This window comes from Tupaia chinensis, unplaced genomic scaffold, assembly GCF_000334495.1.
Source record: "Tupaia chinensis unplaced genomic scaffold, TupChi_1.0 Scaffold000272_1, whole genome shotgun sequence".
Lineage (NCBI taxonomy): Eukaryota > Metazoa > Chordata > Mammalia > Scandentia > Tupaiidae > Tupaia > Tupaia belangeri.
This window is the reverse complement of record NW_006159754.1, coordinates 8,627,588-8,647,328: the sequence shown is the minus strand read 5'-3', so window position 1 is coordinate 8,647,328 and position 19,741 is coordinate 8,627,588.

Below are 19,741 nucleotides of genomic sequence, written 5' to 3'. Positions count from 1 at the left end.
CTGAATCCTACCCTTTTTCCTGGCGTTAAGTTTCAAGCAAATTTCTCTTAACATTTTTTGATTTTGACCTATTAAAACTAAAACTTTTTTAAATTAAAAAATGCATTAAAAATACCTATTAATACCTATTTAATGACTGCAGTAAGCTATAAAGCCCCAGCAAGGTGCTACTTTATAGTATGCCCACTTTACTCACTGAGGTTTATGCCTAAAGTCAGACCTGCGTTCATAATATGTATATATCAGCTGTGCTTGCTATTGGGAGTCTTTAAATTAATTAATATCTTTAGTGAATCAAAATGTGAAAACAAAAGGTATGGAAAACAACTGTACATACCAGAGACAGTATGGGAGGACGGGGGGAGTTGGCAGAGGGTGAGAGAGAATTAAGGAGGAAAAAAATAAAAACTGTTCATGACAATTTAACCTTTAAGCAATAAATTACTTTTCATATTACATTTGTATATTAATGAGATATTAAATATGTTTACAACTAAAATTAAAGTAGAAATGAGAAAGAATAACATAAAACTTGTATTTCCTTAACTTCTCTTCACTTACCTTCTATTTTTCAGGTACCCATACATTCCAAAAGAGTGTAGAAACCATAATAGAAACCAGCAGTTAGCATAATGGCTGTTGCTGGACTCCCATGTAGTCGACTCCAGTTTGAGTCCCAGACCCAGTGGCTTAAACTCATGCCGGGCACATGTGCGTGCGTGCCTGAGATCCTGAGAGAATAGAGGAAAAGGGATTGCGGCATGGCCGTACTCCCTGAAGGTGATTTCTTGCTTTCTGTCTATCTCTCTCTGTCTTTCTGGCAAGTGTACGTGCCCTGTAACAAAAACCTCTTAAAAAAAAAAAAAAAAGCAAAATATGTAAGAAACAAGAAATAGAAAACTATTTGTTGAGGATAACACGTATGGTAAGTCCTTGACTGAGTCAATATACAATGTATACTGGATGGAAAAAAAATCTCATTTTGTATACTGCATTGAGGTACAATGAGTGACTGTAAATAAACAGATTTTAAAAATAGAACTCACTAGAACTCTCAAGACACCATTAATTTATTCATGACACTGATGCACCCACCTGACTATCCCTCTCTCTCTTTTAACACCAAAAAAATCAGTTGCATTTCTTTAATAATAAACAATGAAATTTTTTAAAAAGCCCATTTACAAGAGCATCGGAAAAGTATAAAACACAAGAACAAACTTAACCAAGGAAGCAGTTTACACCAAAACCTACAAAACATTCCTGAAAGAAATCAAAGACACAAATAAATGGAATACATCCCTTGTTCATAGATTAGATAACTTAATATTGCTAAAATGTCCATACTGCCCAAAGCAACCTACGATTTAAAGTAATCTCTACACTGATAGCATTTTTTACAGAAATAGAAACAAACCATGCTAAGACATATTGAATTTCAAAGGACCCCAGAACAGTAGCAAAACAATCTTGAAAAAGAACAAAGCTAGGGCCAGTAGGCGGTGCGGTGGTTAAGGTGTGGGACTCCCACATAACTAACCACAGTTCAAGTCCCAGACCCATGGCTTGAAAATCATGGTGGGTGCATGTGCATGCATACCCAAAATCCCAAGAGGAGAATAAAGAAAAAGGGATTGTGGCATGGCCATCTCTCCTGGAGAATAATTTCTCACCTTCTCTCTCTATCTCTCTCCAGTGAGCACACATGCCCTATGGCAAAAACCTAAGAAAAAAATTAAAAATAAATAAATACAAAATGATGATCTCTGTTCATCAAGCCCTTAAAAAGAAAAAAGGAGAAAAAAAGGAAAAGAACAAAGCTAGAGGCCGCAAATCTCCTGACTTTAAAACATACTACAAAGCATTAGCAATCTAAAGGTATGATACTGGGGCCAGCAGGAGGCATAAGGTGCTGGACTCCCAGTAGCCATCTGTGGTTTGAGTCCCAGACCTAGCATCTTGCTTCCTCTCTCTCTCTCCTGAAGAGTGCACATACCCTATAGCAAATTAAAAATAATAATAATAGATAAAAATGTAATAGGTAATGTTTTAAAGAATTATTTATCTAATTTTATTTATTTTAATTTGCGATAGGGCACATGTACTCACCAGAGAGTATGGTAAGTCCTTGCCTGAGTCAATATGCAATGTATACTGGATGGGAAAATCCAGAGAGTACCAGAGAAGAGAGAGAAAGAAAGAGAAAGAAAACGAGAAGTCAAACCATCAGGTCCAGAACTCAAATCCCAGTCAGCCATGTGGGAGTCCAACACCTTAAACACCATGGCACCTGCTGGTCCCTAATAAGTAACTTTTTTAAAACACAGTTTTAACAACAAAAAGAGAATGGTACTGGCATAAAGACAAACTATAGACTATATAGATCAAGTCTTAGACCTGGTGGCTTGAAAAACATGCCAGGTGCATATACATACGTGCCAAAAAATCCCAAAAGAAGAATGAAGGAAAAGGAAATGCAGCGTGCCCATCCTCCCCAAGGGTGGGGGGTGACTTCTCTCCCATGTCACTATCTCTCTCTCTCTCTCATGAGCATATGTGTCCTACAGCAAACTAAAATTTAAAAATTGTTAAAAGAAGGTAAAAATATACAAAATAATAAATGATGAGGAAAATAAGCTTTGGAACAAAAGAAAAGCAAAATTTTAAATCTTCAGAGATTACTTTGTAGATTTCTGAACAAGTAAATTTTAAAATCTAGATAAAATGGATAATATACTAGAAAAATAGATTACCAAAATTAAACTTGTTAAGGAATGGAAACTTTTAAACTGACGAATTTCTGTTGAAGTAATAAAGCTATCAATAAACTACTTGACAAAAAAAGCACAAGATCCAGATGGTTTCACAAGTATATGCACACTTCAAAGATCAAATATTCCCAATGGCCCACAGAATGTTCCAGAGCATTAAAAATTAAGAAAAACCTCCCGATCTTTTTTGTGAAGGAAGAATAATATTGATACCTAAACCTGGTAAAGATGGTACAAAAAAGAATAATGACATGGATCACATATGAATATCAATTTAAAAGTACTAAATTTAAAAACTTGTGAGTATTATCCCATACATCATATTAAGAAAATAGTACACCAAGATCAGCTGAGATTTAATCCAGGAATACAGTATTAGTTCCTTCACAGATTTAAGGAAAATAATCATGAGTATTTCTACAGACAATAAAAATGCTTTCAACAAAACTTAATATTCAATCCTCAGAAACAAAAAAGAACACAAAGTGATAAATGCTATCATTTTTGCTGTGAGAGAATTTTGTTATAGGGTGATTGTGCTCGCAGGAGAGACAGAGAGACAGATAATAAAAAATCACCTCCCAGGAGGGATGGCCACACCGCAATCCCTTTTCCATTCTCCTCTCAGTATATTTTTTTTAAAGAATTATTTCCTGGGACCAGCAGTTAGCATAATGGCTATGTCGCTGGACTCCATGTAGTCAACCGCAGTTCACGTCCCGGACCTGGTGGCTTAGAACTCACACCAGGCACGTGTGTGTGCATGCCCAAGATCCCAAGAGGAGAACAGAGAAGGGATTGCGGCGTGGCCATCCCCCCTGGGGGATGATTTCTCGCTTTCTGTCTCTCTGTCTGTCTCTATCTGTCTGGCGAGGGCACGTGCCCTATAGCAAAAAAACCTCTCCAAAAAAAAAAAAATTATTATTTCCTTTATTTTATTTGTCATTATTGCTATTTTTTAATTTGACCAGAGCAAGACACATGGGGTGGAGGGAGAGAAGCGAGAAAGCAAGCCACCAGGTCCAAGACTTGAACTGTGGTCAGCCATGTGAGAGTCCAGCACCTTTAACCACCACACCACCTGCTAGCCCCTCCTCTCACGATCTTGAGCACGCATGCACATGCACCCAGTGTGAGGGTCAAGCTTACAGGTCTGGGACTCAAACTGCAGTTGGCCATGTGGGAGTCCAGTGCCTTACTCAATATGCCACCTGCTGGCCCCAATGAAATCTATCTAACATAACAAAATATACACTTTAGCCCTGGAACCCGCATATTTCTTTTTTGTTCCTAACTTATTTCTTCTATGAGCAAAAGAGACAGAGAGAAGGACAGAGAGAGCACACCCAACAGAGCTTGCTGCCACAATCCACTTTAAGCACACATGTGCCTGGCATACTCAGGAAGGTCTGTGGATTTGAACTGGGAACCTTCCTATATGGGACTGACTCACTGACCATCATGTTTTACTGTCTGGCCCCCAGCGTATTTCTTAATGGCAAAACACCAGGGGCACTTTAAATAAAATTAGGCACAAGATCCCGAGAGGAGAATGGAGGAGAAGGGATTGCAGCGTGGCCATCCCCCTTGGGGGGTGATTTCTCGCTTTCTAGCTCTCTGTATCTCTCTATCTTTCTGGTGAGCACACGCGCCCTATAGCGAAAACCTCTCCAAAAAAAAAAAAAAAAGTTAGGGGACTTTTCAGAGTAAAGATCCTGCTGCTGAACTTTAGTGACAAATAACTGAGGCCTGGTGGGAACAGGACCTCTAAAAGACAACTCTGTCTAGAAGGCTGTGGTCATAAGTCATTTTTGCTAGCTATAAGTGGGACTCAGAACCGAAGGAAGCACAGAGCTCTTCTTAAAACTGAAGGTGTTTATGCCCAAGATGAAATGGAATTCCATTTGTACTCATGTGTACAAAGCAAAAAGAAACAACCCAAACCAAACAAAACCAGAGTTATCTGAGGAATCAGAGGTTCGAGCCAAATTCCGAAGCAACCTTCCTGCTAAAGGCATTGGACACAGAATTTGTGTGATGTCATACCCCCTCAAGGATTTAAAATAATGAAATGAAAAGTAAATGAATAAAAATAAATTCATTTTTTAAAAATCTTAGGATTTTTCAGTGTCTCCAGACTATTTAGTTATTAGTTATTACAGTTAAAGGCAGAAGTCGGTGTCAGTGAAGAAGACCGAGAAGTAATTGCTTTGAATAACCTTTGAACTTGTTTCCTCACAAACAAAATGAAGGTGTTACCCAGCATGACAATCTGAGAGAGTCACAAAGCTCAAATTACAAAATGTGTATGTGCTGGATTATTTATTCTTAGAGAAACATAACTACCTCTCCTTCTAAGGTATCCCTAGCACTGCAAAGGAAAAGAAAGTAACGACATTTCCAGATTCCCCTCTGGAGGCAGTTGTAGTAGAGAGGCAAAGAAGCAGTTCCAGGTGATTTATTTCTGGAGAACCACACTTTGGTGCTCCACACAAAGACAGTCCTTAAGACTTTCACTGATTGTTTTGGAGAAAACAAAGAATTTCCATTTTTTACGCTGAAATAATAATGAACAGCTTGCCTAACCTTCACTCCCTGAGTCCTTCCAAAGGTCATGTAAGCCTTTAATTCCCTGCATTAAAACCCTCATACTTGGAGTGGCTTCTATTCCTAACCAGATATGATTGACAAATACAATCTGTGTAAGCACTCAACAAACTGAAAGAGACCATACACAAAAGCATAGCATTATTTCTGTTCCTACTGATAGAAAAATTTAATTGAAGTTGATTTCTGGTAATCGGTCTCTTTTTAGACAAATCAATACCTCCAAAATAAAGTATTCCTTCTACAAATCAATAAAACTTTTCCTTGCTACAAAAATCAGTTCCCTACCTCACTTCATTTCCCCAATTAATCATTCAATCAATGCATGTTTACTGAGAAAGGCATTATTGCTAGTTACTAAGAGATTTCTCTATAAGAGTTCATAATACATGAGATAGCAAAACATAATATTCTTAATATAACTGTTATAAATCAGGAACCAAATGGGACGATAGGACAGAGAATGGATGGGTCAAATTTGACTTGAGTCAGAAAAAGTTAAAATCCAAAAGGATTTAAGGAAAAAAAAAAATTAAAGGTTAAAAATCCAAAATGGATTTAAGGAAGAAGAGAATTAAAGGTTAAATAGAACTGAACATTAAATAGTAGGAAGGAACTAGCTATGGTGGCTATATACTAAGACACTGTGCTCCACTGGCTGGGACCACAGGCGAGGCCTGAGTTCGTATCCCTGGCCAACATAAAGGGTGAGCACTGAGGTGTGTGGTGTAGTCCCAGGGTGTCCTATCCTGGAGGCTGAAGCAAGAGGATCACAAGTTAGAGACTGGCCTGAGCAACATGTGAGAGCCTATCTCGTACAAAAGAGCTAGTTGAAGTGACACGAGGCTATAGTTCCAGCTGGGAGACTGAGGCAAGAACATCACAACATGACAAGACCCTGTCTTTAAAAAAATAAGATAAGGAGAACTCTCAGAGAGGATAGCAAGAAACTGGAAGATAGAGCAAGCTTAAAGAAACAAAACTTACAACTCTCAGACATGTACAGAGAACAAAGTCATGTAACAGAGTGGTTTAGACATGGAATGTATAAAGAGCTAGTGAGATTGAGGTCAGATAATACAAGGTTGGAAAAGCATTTGGACTGTACTGCTTTATCCAACTTCAGATTTATAGAGAATTCATTGAATTACAAATATTATGCCTTGATTACAAAATCGAGCTGCTAATTTGCCTCCCCAACTGGCAACTAACTGTATGTAGAACTAGGCAAAAAAAGCTGGGACCACAGGCGAGGCCTGAGTTCGTATCCCTGGCCAACATAAAGGGTGAGCACTGAGGTGTGTGGTGTAGTCCCAGGGTGTCCTATCCTGGAGGCTGAAGCAAGAGGATCACAAGTTAGAGACTGGCCTGAGCAACATGTGAGAGCCTATCTCGTACAAAAGAGCTAGTTGAAGTGACACGAGGCTATAGTTCCAGCTGGGAGACTGAGGCAAGAACATCACAACATGACAAGACCCTGTCTTTAAAAAAATAAGATAAGGAGAACTCTCAGAGAGGATAGCAAGAAACTGGAAGATAGAGCAAGCTTAAAGAAACAAAACTTACAACTCTCAGACATGTACAGAGAACAAAGTCATGTAACAGAGTGGTTTAGACATGGAATGTATAAAGAGCTAGTGAGATTGAGGTCAGATAATACAAGGTTGGAAAAGCATTTGGACTGTACTGCTTTATCCAACTTCAGATTTATAGAGAATTCATTGAATTACAAATATTATGCCTTGATTACAAAATCGAGCTGCTAATTTGCCTCCCCAACTGGCAACTAACTGTATGTAGAACTAGGCAAAAAAATGAACTGATTTTTCTAAAATACTAGTTTTGTCCTTGTTTTATCCTAACATGATCCCATTCAAAACTCTTCAGTAACTTCTGAATGCTTATTTTCATCAAGTCTCTCAATAGTCCCTATTCTATTAAAGTGTATTTTCTACCATGGTCCAAAATGTATAACTCTCTCTGGATAGGCTATTTTCTGTACTGGCCCTTGAGCAAGGCCAGAGAATACAGGTGAAGTAACACCATGGCCACTCTACCAATCAAAATAACAAAATACCATAGGCTGGGGACCTGAAACAACAGAAATCTATCTTCTCACAGTTTTAGAGGCCAGAAGTCCATGATCAAGGCACTGGCCAATTCAGTTCCTGGTGAGGGCTCTGTCTGTCTTTCAGATGACAGTGTTTGTCCTATCTCCTCGCGGGGCCTTTCCTCTGAGCATACAGACAGAAAGAGAGGTCAGCATTTCTCTCTCTTCCTCTTCTTCTAAGGCCACTAACCCAGCTGGGTTAGGGCCCAAACATCATGAGTCCTAATTACCTCCGTAAAAGCTTTGTCTTCAAATACGGTCACAATCAGTGTGGGCCTTCAACATATGAATTTTAGAGAAACACATATTTGGCCCACGACACTGTCACTAATTTTTCTGAAGCTAGCCCTAAAGAGATTTTATAGCTTCTGCTCTTCCCTTCTTGAAATATTTCCACCATCATAATTAAAAGCCCAACCTAGCTACTGGAGAATGGGAAACCATGTACACCCCAGCCAATGGTCAAAACCAAACCTGTCTTTAAATGCCAGATAGACGAGTGAGGTCATATTGGACTATCAAGGTCCAAAACACTAGCCATCAGATGACCCCAGGTGAGACAAGCAGAATTGCCAGGTAGGCTCAGTCAAAACTGCAGAATAACAAGGAAATACATCACTGCTGCTTTAAAAAGTCACTACATTGGAGAACAGTTAGAAAGCAATAAATATCTGATAAGGCATATACCTTCTTGTTCTGCTTTTTGATCTAGACCTCTGAACTCTATAGGATTTCCCTCGGCCCCTTGAACGACTTCGACTTCGTTTTCTTCTAGAGCCATAAGAAGAACTACTGCTTGATCGATGCCTGCGTCTGAAATTAAAAAAATAACCAAATAACATTGCTATAAAAATTTTTCCTATGGGCACTAAGGACAAATCATCTACATTCTAAAGAATCATCTCATTCATAATATATCTCGCTCTTTCTTTGAAGCAAATAGAGATAAATTAAAATGTTATTTCTCTCAAACAGTCAGATGCCTCATTCATAATTTAGTGATTGGGTCAGCTACTAATTAAGGCATTATGGATCTTAAGTCCTATACAATGTTTCCGAATATCGTTAGATAATATGGTATGAGAACTATCCCAGTTGATATCCACAATGAATAAAGAATGACACTAGACCCATGGGCTGGACATGGTGAAAAGAAAAGTCTCGGGGTTGGGCCTTAACCCTCACAAATACATAACTTCTAAGGAAAAAGCTGTTTTATCCAGCAAAATTAAAAATACAAAAACATATGAACTTTAAACAACATTCTTCACATGACTATATATTAAAAATTACAAAAATCACCTTCTATCATAAGAATGTGAACGAGGCTGGAGATCTCTGGACCAAGATCTTGACTTCGATCTTGATTTCCTTCCACCTTTTTTCCGGCTGTATGTTCTACTACCTGAAGAACTGCTTGAAGATGACCGTCGGCGGTGTTTCTTTTTTCTCTTGCTTCTGCTTTCTTCTTCAGTATCTGATGACCGGCGTCCCATTTCTATAAGCTTAAATTCAAAGAAAATTGTCTAAGATAATTTCTAACATAATTTCTGTAAAATTTTATAAAAATTTAAAATGGCTTAAAGTAAAATTTTAAATGTGTCTGACTTCTTAACAATACATGAGAAACAGTGCTAACATAATTTTCTAGGATATCGATGAACTCTTACAATTTTTGAACAATTCAAATTTGCCCCTAATTTTTTCAAATGTCTCTCAAGTCAATCCTGAGAATAGTGCATTATACTAACTTTCTGATTTCTTTTTTTTTTCTTTTTGCTATAGGGCGCGTGTGCTTGCCAGAAAGACAGAGAGAAACAGAGACAGAAACCACGAAATCATCCCCAGGGGGATGGCCATGTCGCAATCCCTTCTCCTCCATTCTCCTCTAGGGATCTTGGGCACATCTTGGGTATGCACACACATGCACCCGGTGTGAGTTTAAGTCACCGGGTCCAGGACTCAAACTGCAGTTGACTACATGGGAGTCCAGCGACATAGTCATTACACTAACTGCTGGTCCCTCTTTTTATTTTTTTTTAATTGCCAGGAGGAACATGTGCTCATGTAGGGTAGCAGGTGTGGAGGCCACAGATTTATTGCCCTCAATGGTGTAGAGTCACACATCCCTTCCTCCGTTTTCCCATCCTGCCAGGATTTTAGGCATGTATGTACATTTGCTGGGACTGAACCTTGGTCAACAATATGGGATACAGTTCCCTTAGCTGCTATGAGGCTAGACCTGGTTTTTGTTTGTTTGTTTGTTTTAATGAGAGAAAAAGAGCACAAGGAAGAAAAAGAGAGGGAGAGAGAGAACAGAAGAAAACAGAAAATTTTTTAAAATATTTATTTAATTCCATTTGTTACTACTTTTTTAAAGAATTATTTCATTTAACTTCATTTGTTTATTTTTAATTTGACCAGAGAGGGACAGAGAACAAAAGAGAGAGAGAGAAAGAGGGAAAGTGAGTAAGCAAGCCGCCAGGTCCAAGATTCTAATCGTGGTCAGCCACGTGGGAGTCCAGCACTCTTAACCACCACATCACCTGCTGGCCCCATTATTATTTTGTTTTAATTTGACAGAAAGACAGAAAAGGAAAGCAAGAAAGCAAGCCACCAGGTCCAAGACTCGATCTGCAGTTAGCCATGTGGGAATCAAGCACCTTTAACCACCAGGCCCCCTGCTGGCCCCAGAAAACCAGAAAAATTTTTAACACGGTCTCACTTTGCAATCTTCCTACCCCAGCCTCCCAGCCGGCTGGGACTAAAGGCATATACCACTATGCTTGGCCTATTTTAGGTTTAGTGAGAAAATGCACCTTGGCCCAGTATAGCCCCAGGCACTGCACAGTGACCTTCTACCCTTGTGTCAAATAGTTGAGTCAACTTTCCAAAATTTTAAATTTCATTTAATATTAATTATGTGGTATTCTGTTTAGTAATCAACCCTTTATACCTTGATTTTCACATTCGTTGGAGATAAAAGATATTTTACTGGGACCAGCAGGAGGCGTAGTGGTTAAGGCACTGGACACTTCTGCATGGTGGACCACGGTTTGAGTAACGGATCTGGTGGCTTGCTTTCCCACTTTCCCTCTTCTCTCTTTCTCTCTCTCTCTGGTCAAATTAAAATAAATGAATAAATAAATAATTGAACTGAATAAATAAAATTGAATAAATAATTATTTAAAAGAAAAGATATTTTGGGACCAGCAGATGGTGTAACAGTATGTCACTGGACTCCCATGTAGTCAATTGCAGTTCAAGTCCCAGACCCGGTGGCTTAAAACTCACGCTGAGCGCGTGTGCATGTGTGCTCAAAATCCTGAGAGGAGAACGGAAGAGAAGGGGCTGAGGTGTGGCCAGCCCCCCGGGAGGTGATTTCTCACTTTCTGTCTGTCTGTCTCTCTCTCTCTCTCTCTCTGTCTCTCTAGTGAGCACACATGCCCTATAGCAAAAACCTATCCAAGAAAAAAATAAAAGATATTTTACTTTTTTTTTAAGAGAGATTTTTGCTATAGGGTACACGTACTCACCGAAGAGAAACAGAAAAGGTGAGAAAGCACCCCCCCCAGGGGGCTGGCCACACTGCAATCCCTTCTCCTCCATTCTCCTCTCAGGATTTTGGGACACACGTGCATGCACCCGGCCTGAGTTTCAAACTGCCAGGGACTCAAACCACCGATGGCCACATGGAAGTCCAGCACCTTAATCACTATGCCACCCGCTGGCCCTGATATTTTACTAACTAACAGTTATATTTTCCTAACTGAAAATTCTTTTTTCTTAATTAATTATTTATTTTGCTAAAGGGCATGTGCACTCACCATAGAGAGAGAGGGAAAATGAGAAAGCAAGTCACCAGGTCCAAGACACGAACCATGGTCAACCATGTGGAAGTCCAGTGCCTCAAACATCATGCCACCTGCTGGGCCTGAAAATTCTGAAGTTTTAAACTCAAATTGAAGAGGTTATCATGAAATCAGTCAACTCTTCATTCGCTGCTAGTAGCTATATAAAGTAGCACCATAATGCTTTAGAAAGCAATTAAGCAAGTTAAATAAAAGGCCAATCACAGTTCAAGTCCTGTACTTGGCAGGTTGAAAATCACGCAGGGTGCCTTTGTGTGTGTGCCCAAAATCCCAGGAGGAGAAAGGACTACAGCATGGCCATTGCCCATCAGGGAGATTGTCTCTATCTCTCTCCAGTGAGTGCACATGCCCTGTGGCAAAAATTATAAAAAAAAAAAACCTTTGCAATGGTTCAATTCAAAACTTAAGCAGTTTACTGACAGCCAGATTTAAAGGGTTTTTTAAACATAGTTCTGAACTATGTTAATAGTTATTCATATAGCTAAGCTGTAATAATTTAACCAAATATTGGGAAGACTTGATTTTGAAACTTTCAGAAATAAAGTTTCAAACTAAACATATTTAAGTCAGTTTCTGTATGAAAAAAAAAGTACCATGTAAAAAGAACCAAGAGCCTTTCCAGCTTTATAATATATGATTATGAAGTTAAGTATATATACACTCAACTTCCCAGTGGGGATATTCATGCCACAATCCCTTTTCCTCCATTCTCCTTTCAGATTTTTGGGGAATGCACGCACATGTGCCCAGCGTGATTCTCAAGCTGCAAGGTCCAGGACTCTTACTGCAGTCAGCCATGTGGTATCCAGTACTTTAACCACGACACCACCTGCTGATCCCTATACATGCACACTTAAACATATGTGTATATAACATCCATTCATATGTAATATATATCCATGTATCCTCTGTACATATAATAGAGATCCACATACTTGTGTATGTTTGTGTGTATACACACACATCCATTAAGGAATATACATACAAGTGAGTGATAATGATAATCTAAGTTTTCTTAACCCCTGGGATTTTCTTCTTTTCTTTGTTTTCACTGTTAAGAACAGCAGGGTTTTCTTTACTCAAAAATAACCATTTCAATTAAGATGAGTTTTTTATTACCTTTTCAATTAAGATGAGTTTTTTACTACCTTATCATCTTGTTTATAAAATATACTAAAATAATGGGACCAGCAGATAGTGTAATGCTTATGTCACTGAACTCCCACATAGTGAACCACAGTTCAAGTCGCAGAACTGGTGGCTTGAAATACTCCAGGCATGTGTGCACGCATGCCCAAAATCCTAAGAGGATAATGGAGGAAAAGGGATTGCAGGTGGCCATCCCCCTGGAGGTTGATTTCTCGCTTTCTGTTTCTCTGTTTCTCTCTGTCTTTTCGGCAAGTGTATACACCCTATAGCAAAAATCTCTCTTAAAAAAAAAAAAAAAAAAAAACACTAAAATAAGATTACAGGAATAAAAAAGTATAAATTATCAAAGATAAAGAAGCTGGAAGAGAAAACAGTAATGGTAGACCAGACCAGATATATCAACAATTTTTTTTTTTGAGAGGTTTTTGCTATAGGGTGCATGCGCTCACCAGACAGACAGAGAGATAGAAAGCGAGAAATCACCCCCCGGGGGGAGGGATAGCCATGCCCACGCCGCAATCCCTTCTCCTCCATTCTCCTCTCGGGATCTTGGGCACGCACGCACACATGCCCGGCATGAGTTTCAAACCACCAGGTCCAGGACGTGTACCGCAGTTGACTACATGGGAGTCCAGCGACATAGCCATTATGCTAACTGCTGGTCCCAACATATTTTTAACAAATAAAAAAGAGATGGAGGATTCAGAATAAGAAAGATGAATATCAAACAACTCTAAAGGATTCCAACAAGAGGAAAGCCAATTCATACTGCAAAAATTTGAATTTGAGGAATCTGAGACACTAGACACCACAGGAGGCACAATAAGGCATGAAACTAAAAATAGGGAAATTGATTGAATTTCTATAAAAGCACCAGTTAGCCTCCCTACTCTTCCCCAATCCCAGCAGAAGAGGTTTATTTTGGGAGGGAAAAAATGAATCAATGAAGCACCAGGTCCAAAGGACACAATAAAAAGGGGCAGAGAGATGCCAAAGTACAAATTAAAGAGATAAGTGAAAGTCCACAATCTAATGGTAAAGGTGGTTGCCCTCTGTGTGCTTGGATCCAAGAATTACAAAGCCAAGAGTATATCCTAGGAAGGAAATTAGAGGATTCTTTGGGATAATTGTGCAATACCTGAGATAAGATAAATTTAAGTTCTCTTGAAGAACCCGGGAAGCCATCCAATCACCCTGTAATGAAGCCCTCCAGCTGACAAACCCAAACCTTAAACATAATAAACTTTCTTCTGTAAACTTTTTTGTTCAAGTTTAGTGGATATATACCACAAAAGATAATATATGATGAAACCCTTCATCACAAAAAAAAAAGAAAGAAAAAAATAACTCATAGCAAACTAAGAACATACCAAAGAAAACTTCAAGAACATACAAAAGAAAACTTCAGATTGTAACAAAAATTACAGTTAGTATTCTCAGAAAGGTAAGACAAGAGAGAGCCAGCAGTGACATGATGGTCAAAGTGTTAGACTTCCACATAACTGACCATGGTTCAAGTCCTGGACATGGCAGTCCCAAAACCACATCAAATAAATAGATAAATATATAGATGTTAAAATGAATGTTAAATAAATAAATAAATAAGGTAAGAGAAGAGGATCCAGCAAACAACAACAGAAAGATCATTCAAAAACAAGAGGTCCTGAAATTTAAACAATGATTAACATCTTTTAAAAAGAAACACGACAGGGCTAGAAAAGGTTAAAGGACTCACAGGAAGTAGAAAGAAAAGGACAAAGATTTTTTTAAAAAAAAAGAATAGAGGGCTAACTCCATGGCTTAATGGTTAAGGGACCAGGATCCCACATGGTCTACCAAGTGTGAGTTTTTTTTTTTTTTTTAAGAATTATTTTATTTAACTTTATTTTTTGAGAGGTTTTTGCTATAGGGCGTGTGCAATCGCCAAACAGAGAGAGAGAGAAACAGAAAGCGAGAAATCACCCCCAGGGGGGATGGCCACGCCGCAGTTCCTTCTCCATTCTCCTCTCGGGATCTTAGGCACGCAGGCACACGCACCCAGCATGAGTTTAAGCCACCGGATCCGGGACTCGAACCACGGTCAATTACATGGGAGTCCAGCGACAGAGCTATTACGCTAACTGCTGGTCCCTAACTTAATTTTTTTCCATTTATTTTTAATTTGGCCAGAGATGTACAGAGCAAGAGAGAGGGGGAAACTGAAAAAGCAAGTCACCAGGTCTGGGACTCGAACCTTGGTTGGTCATATGGGAGTCCAGCATCCTTAACCTCCACAACACCTGCTAGTCCATACCAGGTGGTTTGAATTCCAGCCCCAGAAGCTTGAAAAACACACCAGGCACTGTGAGTGTATGCCCCAAATTCCGAGTATGAAAAAATGTAGAAAGGACTGTGGCGTGATCACACCCCACTCAGGGATTGCTTTCTCCCTCTCCCTCTTTCTCTTTTTCTCTCTCTGGCAAGCACATACAGCCTCTAGAAAAGAAAAAAATACAGAGAAAAGAAATGAGAGAAAATGATCCACAAAATAAATCTAAACAACTTCCAGTGGTCGGGTGGAATAGCGGTAAAGGCACTGAATCCCATATGGCCGACTGAGAGGTTAAGTCCCAGACCAGGTGGCTTGAAAAATACTCTAGGTACTTGTGCATGCATGCCCAAAAGCATGAGAGGAGAAGAGGGACTGAGTGTGGCCATCCCTACTAGGGGCTGATTTCTTACTTTCCTTCTCTCTCTCTCTCTCCCTCCAGTGAGCGCACGTGCCCTACAATAAAACTAAAAAATAATAATAATTTCCAGAAGTGGAAGATATGACTACTGTCTCTGGAACAATAACGTTTTTGTTTTTTTGCGTGTGTGTTTATTTTTTTAATTATTTTATTGAACTTTATTTATTTTATTTATGTATTTATTTTAATTTGACCAGAGGGGGCAGAGTGAGAAAGAGACACAGAGAAAGAGAAAGAAAGTGAGAAAGCAAGTCACCAGGTCCAGGAGTTGAACCGTGATCAACCATGTGGGAGTCCTGTGCCCTTAACCACCATGCTGCCTGCTGGTCCCAATGACAAGGTTTTTTAAAAAGACATACACCAGGTATATCTCATTAAAAAAAAAAAAAATCAGGCATCAAGAATATAGAAAAGGTACTAAAACCTTTTTTTAAGGATTATTTTATTTAAATTTATGTATGTATGTATATATCTAATTAATCTGACCAGAGAGGGACAGAGCGAGAGAATGAGAGAGAGAGGGGGAAAGTGAGAAAGCAAGCCACCAGGTCCAGGACTTGAACAGCAGTTGTCCATATGGGAGTCCAGTGCCTTTATCCACATCACCTCCCAACCCCAATACTAAAAACTTTTAAAGAGAAAAAATAGCGGAAACACAATAAAAGGCATAGGGGTGGGACCAGCAGGTGGCAGTCAAATTTAATAATAACAAATGGAATTAAATTTTAAAAAATTCTTTAAAAAAATTTTAGGGGTCCAGCAGGTGGCACAGTGGTTAAGGCAGCTGGACTCCCACATGACTGATCGTGGTAGGAGTCCTGGACCTGGCAGCTTGCTTTCTCTCTTTCTTTCTCTCTTCCTGTCTCTGGTCAACTTCAATAAAATAAGTAAATAAATAAAATAATGACAATGAATAAAGTGAAATAAAATAATTCTTTAAAAAAAATGTTTTTAAAGACATAGGGGCTTTTCAACAGCAATACAGTAAACAATGGCAATTTGGCTTCAAAATTTCCAATCTAAAATCTATATCCAGCCAAATCAGCGGTCTAGTATAAGATCAGAAGAAACATATTTCCAGGCATGCAAGGTCTCAAAATGACAACTCACAATCACTCTTTTTCAGGATGCTACTAGATAGCGTGAGCCACTAAACGGAGAGCGAGTAAACCAGCAAAGATGACCCAGATTCAGAATATAACAATCTAACACTAAAGAGAGGTACAACATCCCAGCATAATAGCAGGCCAGGGTAGAAGGGATACATCAGTGAATAAGCAAGGAGAAGTCTTGCCCTCGAGCAGCTGACAGATACAACCAGTAGTTCTCAAAATTGGGCCTGTAAACCCTTGGGGGTCCCTAGGAACCTTCAGGAGATCCAAGAGGTCAGATCTATTTCCATTATAACACGAAAGTATTATTTACCTTTTTTACTGTGTTGACTTTTGTGCTGACGGTGCAAAAGCAGTGGCAGACCAAACTGTTGGTGCCTTAGTACAAATCAAGGCAGAAGCATGAAATTAGATCCCCAGTCAGATTCTTCACTACTACATAATCAGAGTTATTTGCTTATTTATTTAGTAGAGATTTTTGCTATAGGGTACCTGTGCTTGCTGGAAAGAGAGAGACAGGGAGACAAAAAGCAAGAAATTACCCCACAGGGGTGATGGCCACACTGCAATTCCTTCTCCTCCATTCTCCTCTCAGGACTTTGGGCACACACACACACCCAGCATGAGTGGTTTTTTTGTTTTGTTTTGTTTTGTTTTTAGAGAGAGATTTTTGATACAGGCCAAGTGCGCTCACTGGAGAGAGAGAGAGAAAGCAAGAAGTCACCCTCCACCCGATGGTTACGACTCAATCTCTTCTCCATTCTCCTCTCTCGGGATTTTGGACATGCATGCACATGCACCTGGCTTGAGTTTTAAGCTACCTGGTACAGGACTCGAACAACAGTTGACTACATGGGAGTCTAGGGACATAACCATTATGTCATCTGCTGGTCCCTCAGCATGAGTTTTAAGCTACTGGGTCCTGGACTCAAACCACAGTTGACTATGTAAAAGTCCTGCAACATAACCATTATGCCATATGTTGGTGGCCATAGCTATTTTTTAAGCCAGTTTCAATTGGGCTAGCAAGTGATGTGGTGGTTAAGCCACTGGATTCCCACATGGCCAACTGCAGTTCAAGTCCCAGGCCTGGTAGCTTGCTTTCTCACTTTCTCTCTCTCTCTCACCATGTCTCCCTCCTCTTGTGAGCACATGTGCCCTATAGCAAACTTAAAATAATAATAATAACAAATAAAACACATTTTTAATGGTCTGTTTAAATTTAAAATGTCCTTGGTAAATTATTATTATTTGGCAGACTTTTCTTCACAAATGAACAGAGCCTTTCACTAAAAGGATAATTAACAATATTGGTTGCTCTCAAGCAAAAATCTGAATTTTGGATGACTTGTATCTGCCACCCTGAGACTGTCAGCTTCCCAGTATTTAAAGATTGTCTTTAGGATGAGTGGGGGTACTAACAAATATGAATTTTAAATATATAACAAATGGTGTGTACATTTAAAAAATATGTCTAATTCAGTGAACCAATAGGCAACAATTGGGTACCACATGTCACGAAATCATGCATGGGCAAAAAAAAAGCACATTCACAGTATGAACAGACTGCTAGATTTTAATGTAATAGGGTATGAAAAGGACATTGGTATGGTTTCAAATACCACACTACGATCACCCTCCAAGTAACCACCACTTATCAAGTTTTGGCATTGTATCAAAGAAGGAATTATCTGAAAAAGGCTATTGAAACACTAACTCTTCCAACAACATGTCTGTGTGAAGTCAGATTTTCAGCTTATCTCAATAGATTCAAGACAAAAGCAGATATGAGACTCATGCTATCTTCTGTTAAGTCAGACATGAGCAATTCACAAAAGTGAAAATAATGCAATTTGTCTAACTTTGCTTTGTTTTGGAAAATACAGTTATTTTCATTTCAAGTATGTTAGTTATGTTACCATGTATAGGTTTACTGCTGGGTTTGTTGTTGCTGTCTTATACAGCGTTTTGCTATGTTGCTATCCTCCTGCTTGGCCCTCCAAATAGGGGAGACTACACATACGCACCACCACACCCAACTTTAGCATTGTTTTTTTAAAAGTGAGTTAATAAATATTTCAAACTGCTTGGATTTATTTTCCAGTTTGATCAGAGAGACACAGAGAGAGAGAGAGGAAGTGAGAAAGCAAGCCACCACGTCCGAGACTTGAACTGTGGTCAGCCATGTGGGAGTCCAGCGCCTTTAACCACCATGCCACTTGCTGGCCCCATCAAACTGCTCTGTTTTAATTGCTAATAAAGTAAATGTTTGTAAAGAAAAGCTATTGGGCTCCTCACCAATTTTTAAGATTATAAAAAGATCCTAAGAATCAAAATGTTGGAGGCCGGCCGGCAGGTGGTTAAGGCACTGGACTCCTGCCTGGCTGACTATGCTTCAAGTCTTGGACCTCACGGCTTGCTTTCTCAAGTTCTTTTTCTCTCTGTCCCTCTCTGGTCAAATTAGGTAATAATAATTATAAATAAATTAAATAATTATTTTAAAAAACCAAAATGTTGAAGACCATGGCTCTAAGGTATCTATAGTTATTCCTGTTCTCCATTCCTGTCCTACTTATTAAGTCCCTGTGTAGGGCATAAAAAAGAAGTAGAAAAAAGAAGGGATATAAGGGACTGGCAAGTGGCGTGGTAGTTAAGGGCGCTGGACTTCCACACAGCCAACCAAGGTCCAAGTCCCGGACTTGACAGCTTGCTTTCTCATTCTCTCTCTCTCTTTCTCATTCTGTCCCTCTCTGGTCAAATTAAAATATAAATAAAGGCAAATTTTTAATAATTACATACAACAACAAAAAAGAAGGGGTATATATCTAATTTATATAATTTTGGTGACCAAAAAGAGGACAGGAAGGGCCAGTCAGTGGCATGGTAGTTGGGATGACTGGGTCTCACATGGCCAACAGAACAGATCCTTTGGCTTGAAAAATAGGCCAAGCACTAGTGTGCCCAAAATCCCAAGAGAAGAATGGAGAAGGGAACTGCAGTAGGGTCATTCTCCCTGGGGTTGATTTCTCACTTTTCCTTCCTCTGCAAGCACAAGTGCCATATAGCAAATTTAAAAAAAAAAAAATTTAAAGGAGGGCAGGAGGACCAGAAAGTGGCATGGCTGGATCCCACATGGCCATCCTCCGTGGGACAATAGCTTTCTCTCTCTCTCTCTCTCTCTCTCTCTCTCTCTCTCACTGGCACGTGCCTGCATCCTATCAGAACTACTATTAAAAAAAAAAAAAAAAAGGCATAGCTGGCAGGTGGTGTGGTGGTTGGGGGCACTGGACTCACACATGGCTGATCGCAGTTCAAGTCCCAGACCTGGCAGCTCGCTCTCTCCCTTTCTCTCTCTCTCTCTCTCTCTCTCTGGCCAAATTTAAAAAAATGA